A 6000-nucleotide genomic window follows, 5' to 3' on the forward strand; every position below is an offset into this window, starting at 1 on the left:
AGATGTCTTCTCAAATGTCAATGATGACATCAATGACAACATCACTTGTTTACCCCCCTGCCATACATATATATGTACACTCAGTAGAAAAATGTCACTAAAGGAATGTTGCACTTCACAGTGCAACCAAACACCACTGCACATTCCCCCATTATAGTAAGCTAAGCAACCATAACTCGCACCATCTACGTGCATTGCTAAGACTAACACCCAGGACATCAAAGATGACATCACAAATATCATTATTATTATTATAATTGTTTTTTTATAATGCGCTCAATACCAAAGGGTGGTTTCTAAGAGCAGGATCTGGATTCAAACCTATGTTACGCTGCGTTGTCTTGCTTCCAAGACAAACGCATTGCCCCAGAGCTATCCTTCCTCCCTGCTGCGAATGACATCATCGCGGCGTACTAGGTGTGCATTGCATGCTCAAAAGGAATGCACGTTTGAATTAATAGCACAGACATGTTTGATAAATCGGTGGTCACTCTTATGTTCCCAAAATGCACTTTATTTTCACGCAAAGCAGCCAGCATCCTATATTCAGGACACTCACATCATTCAACACTTAGCTCCACCTCAGTCCTGCCCAGACCACTGACAATCCAGCCCCAGTCCTGCCCACACCAATGACAATCTGACCCCCCCACCCCACACGCGAAGTGGAGGGGGGAGATCCCCACGTACATTCTGTCACAGGACCAGCACCTTTAGGCATAAGGCTAGTCAGGTGCCCAGTGGCCAACCTCAGCACCTGTGGCTGTGCCTTCCTGCGGCCTAGAGCCCCTCGCCCAACCTGTGAAACCGGAATAGCAGCATCTGTCATGGCGAGATGCTTGTGTGGCTATGCCGGCTCACAATGACAGGACGTCAGAGCTACGAAGCCAGTGGACCTGCAGCATGGAGAAGCGGTTTATCCAGGACTGTCAGGGGGAGATCCGGAGTGACTTTGAAAGACTTGGAATGACTGCAATTTTGACAATTATATACAATACACTTGCACCAGTTTGGAAAACATTTATAGAAGTGAGAGACTTGGGGAGGCTCTGGTGGGGAGGGAGGGTTGAGAAGGAGAGCTTTTCAGGAGAGGTTTTGCCTGTTTATTTTATTTATTTTTTTCTCCTTAATTATCGGGTGCGTGGGCGGACCCACGCAGGCGCTTCCCCATCCTAAAGGATGATGTGCACCAGACCCACCAATCAATAGTTGTCTCACATAAACTCACAACTCCTCCCACCGCCCCGCCTGCTTCACAAAATCCAACATCACACTGTTCCTCCTCACCCTGTTTAGTTTGATTGCCTTTTTACCTGTGCCCCACTTGAACCCAATTGTGCCAAAGCTCCTTTAACAAAGCTGCAACTTAAACAAGAAATTGCTTTGTCTGGTCTTCTTGCACCATGTCCGCTTGCTGACAGTTGGCACTATACTCATAAAAGTAGTAAGCCAGGCATTGCATTCCAAAAGAAGTATGTTATTTAATATATAATAATTTAGCATTTCTATAGCACTACGAACCCCCAGGCATCTGAGCGCTGCTTATTATTACCCACGGTGTGTGGTGCTCATTTATCGAGATCGGAAGGATGAAAGGCTGAGTTTGGCCCTGCTGGGATTCGAACCCGAGTCAGCAGGTTACAGATGTCTAAGCTCTACTCGCTGTGCTATCAGGCTATATCCCTAATAAAATGGGTTGGACTATATAACCCTATGTGTTATGTACTATATCGCTGACAAAGTTAGTGAGAGCCAAAGAAGTGAGCCAGGCACTATTCTTTATTTATTTTGTGTTACAGTTAAAAAAGCTGGACTTTTCACACAGTTCGCACTACAAAAACATGTCATTAACACATTTGATAAAAGTACAGTAGCTGAGCTACCAATATAATTATTAAAACTCAAACATATTTTCCAAAAAGTCTAAAACTCTTACTAAAATCGCAATTTCATTAGCGTTTAAAATCCTGCTCCAGAGATCCTCCTGCCGGAGACGCCTGTAGGCCGACCATTTTTTACTTTCCGAGAGTGGACAGTACAGGGCAGATTATTCATAGATGTTTCAAAGTTTCGTCCTCACTTTTGCTAAATCGACACAGACGCATGCCCCTTTGCACGTTTACCCTAATCCCCAACACCTCCATTGTCGGAAAGAGATTTAGTTTTAATTTTAATATTTTAAAACGAAAATCTCTGGATGGATGTTTCCCCAGGTATGTAGATACTACATTTAAATGTTTGATTGACCACCTAAAGTGGCCATTGAAACACTGATACGCCATTAGCTCTGCCCTCTGCTCAATCCACACTTATCTGTAGAGCTTTGTTTTTGTCGATGGCTCGATTTTTGCAAACAACTCTCTACAATCCAATACTCTGCAAGTCCCTCTGCGCAGCATCGAATTAAGAAGGACATAGAAGGACGCAGTCGGGGGGACCAGCATGTTAGCAAATATTTGTAGGATTCCCCACTCAGTATAGGTCTGGAGTGGGAGTTGGCCAAGCTGATGCAGAATACCCGCCAAGGGGACCACTTGCGGGAGACGCAAAAGCCTTCTTCCACATTGATGCTTCCAACATTTGCCAAGGAATTCTCCTATCGTAGCTTTGGGCACCAAAAATTAACCGCAGGAGGATTTATTGTCTGAATAGTTTAATTCATGAAAGTGCCAAACATCTCCCAAATTTATAGTCGATTTGCGTCAAATGAGAAGCTGCTGCTAGGGATTTTGTTTTAAGGTCCTTCACTGGGACCATCTTCCCTCCTTTAGTATATATTAGAGAATCCAACTATTTACAGGAGTTCACTGTTTCCATGTTCTGCCCATTCAAAAACCATTGGAATTGTTTCCGTTTTGTGCAACCAGCATTCAAGACCCACACGTTTGATTTGAGAGCATTAACTGCGAGAGCCAAGCTCCCCAGGAAAGCAGCAATGCTATGCAGGGCCCGTTGCAGGCTGATTGAAGTCACGTCGCAAATAACTCTTCTAATTGGCTACTCTATAACTAATTCTCTTTCTCTTTTCCTCTCCCTCTCCCTTGCTAACTTTCCCCAGCCACACTCCTATATCTCTCCCCTAACTCTCCACGGTTTTTGCTGCCTAGTCGCTTGGTGCACCTCCAGAGCCTCACATGTCCCAGGCTCCCTCCCCCGCCGGTCTTTGCCCTTGCCTCCGAGCCTCTGCACTATGTGCAGCACTGCTGCACTTTCAGCTTTCATTCCATGAGAGGGTTAACCCCTCCTGCACTTCATGATATGTTCCATGAGAGAGGGAACATCTCTGCACTTCACCCAGGGCCCTGCCAGACTGGGCGCACTTGTTGGACCTCCCCCCTCCAATGCACCTCCATCTGTACCTTTCCATGACCTGAATTTACCAGCCCTAGTAAGTTTTGTCTTGTCCCCATTTGTCTCCCCTCCCTAATCGGGTTGAGCAAGGACGTAATTTGGGGGTGTCCATGGGTCGCAACTGCGACCGTTGAGGTCTCCCTTGCTACCCCTGTGGTCGCCCTTGTTACCCCTAAAATATTTTTTATTTTTAGGTGTAAGCTCCTGGGCTGTGGCCAGCACTATGTGACGTTTGTTTCTAGAGTGGCTGCTTTCTTGTTCAGGGCTCTTAAAAAAAGGGAGGGGGGTTCCACAGGTGTAACACTTTGAGTAGTGACCCTTAATAAGAAAGAATAGGAATAACAAACAATTTGTCTTTCTGAAATTCTAAACGATAATTGCTAGACTCATTAAAGGTTTATTTCAGGCACACCTCATGGGGTGAGTCACTGATTTATTCTGTTCTTAAATACCTCAACTGAGCCTTTAATCAATGAGTACCAACACAGGTTGGGCGATATTGTATCGATATTTGTTCTATATAAAGCGCTTAAGCATCAAGTGCTATATAATACCACATCATTATCATTTGACCTTGGCATTCTGCTTGCATTGACCGTAATTTTGTAATATGGGTCTACACACACTGATATTAACGATACATATGTTGATCCAGTCTTGTATGGAATGTATGTCAGGTTATATTTTGCGTACTGTACTTAGGAACAATGCTATTGATGCCACTTTCTATTTTGTCAAGGGGTGAAAGGTCGTGTTTCATTGCTTCCCATGATGTCACTTGGGGGTGGGAGTCAAATGACATCACTGCCTGTGATGTCATCAAAGGTCAAGGGTCAAGAGATGCCACTTCCGCTACACCTGGCATTTTGGTGAAATGACGTCCCTGTTATGTTATGTATATTTGTACAGTGCACATACGCCCAAGGGCATCTTAACACTAAGCGGCAAAGTAAGGGAGCTGTAAGGAGGGAAAACCTAAAACAGAAATGTTTTCAAAGACCGACGAAAACCAAGATGGTCAACAGTTGCTCGGCGAGCCCAGGGTAAGTCATTCCATGCCTTTGCAGCTGCCACAGAGAAGGCACGGCCACCACTCTGTGACAGATGGACACGGGGTACACAAGCAGAAGGGCAGACTGGGAACGGATGGGTCGAGCAGGGACATAAAGGGAAAATCTTTCCTGTATATATTCCACCCCCAGTTTATAAAAGGCCTGATGAACAATGTGCAATCATTTGAATAAGATCCGCTTCTCTATCACAAGCCAATGAAGTTGTCTCAGAAGCAGTGACATGTGTGGTCGAGTTGGAGGGCGCAGGATTGCTCTAGCTGCCGCATTTGGGAGCATCTGGGTCCGATTAATCAGGTATCGTGGCTGACCAAAATAAAGTGAATTGCAGTAGCCGGCCGTGCTAAGAGCAAGAGCCGCTACCACAGGGACACGAAATTGAGACGGAATAAAAGGGAGAACCTTCCGCAAGGTGCGCAGTTTGAAATGGCCTGATTTATAGACCGCAGCCACCTGCTCTGCCATCGATAGAGAAGACACTCCCATGTTCTTAACTAAGGTAGATGGTAGGGGAAAAGGGCCCAGAGATGCAGGCCAGATATCAGGGGTCCAGAAGGACAGTGGACTGGTTGTGCCGACAACCAGAACCTCTGTCTTATTGCCATTAAGTTTTAAACAGTTGAGAGACATCCAAACACCTAACTCCTCCATGCGCCTCCTAAGCCGAGATGCAGTGTCAGGGCGGGAGCGATCCAAGCGGACCAGGAACTGCGTGTCGTTGCCATAGGAATATTACCTACAGCCATGTGACAGAATAAGAAGAAGAAGAAGAGATAGGATATAGATATTAAGCAAAATAGGCAAAAGAGCGTATCCCTGAGGAACCCCGCAGGACAATAGCACAGATTTTGAACAGAAAGGCGGGAAAGAAACTGACTCGGACCGATCAGCCATAAAGGCAGAGAACCAATTAAGAACTTGGCCCCCCAGGTCAGCGTCCGACAACCGGGTGATCAGAGTGTCGAACGCTGCCGATAGATCTAATAGGAGAAGTGCTGCCACACCACCTTGGTCGATTAGGCGAGTCAGGACATCCAGCACAGAGTTGAGCACGGATTCAGTGCCCCTCCCTGCCCGAAAACCAGACTGGGAGACATCGAAAAACACAGGATTCCAAGAAGGACGAAAGAAGGGGAGACATCAGAGCTTCCAAAACCTTCATCAGAGACGGTAAAAGAGAGATGGGGCAAAATGTGCAAACACGCCGGGGTCAAGGGACAACGTTTTCAACAGAGGAAGCACACGTGCATGTTTCAAAGCAGTCTGAATCAGCCCCTCCTGAAATGACATATTGACTGCCCTCATGATGTGGGAGATCAAGTCTCGCGAAATATCTTTCAGTAAAGTCAGCGGGATGGCATCAGCCGGAGAGGCAGATTTAAGGCAGTGAATGGCTCTAAGTATATCCTGATTAGAAAAATAAGGAAAAGAGAGCCAAGAGGCCTTAGGAGCTGGCAAATCAGGGGGAATCCAAACAGCAGCGGACTTAACAGTTGCATCTCTAATATCATTACGAATGGATTCTATTTTAGAATAGAAAAGAGTCACAAAGGCCTTGTGATGGTACTACAGAGGCGCC

Source organism: Ambystoma mexicanum, chromosome 13 (assembly GCF_040938575.1).
Source record: "Ambystoma mexicanum isolate Mex_15411 chromosome 13, UKY_AmexF1_1, whole genome shotgun sequence".
In the NCBI taxonomy this organism is placed as follows: domain Eukaryota; kingdom Metazoa; phylum Chordata; class Amphibia; order Caudata; family Ambystomatidae; genus Ambystoma; species Ambystoma mexicanum.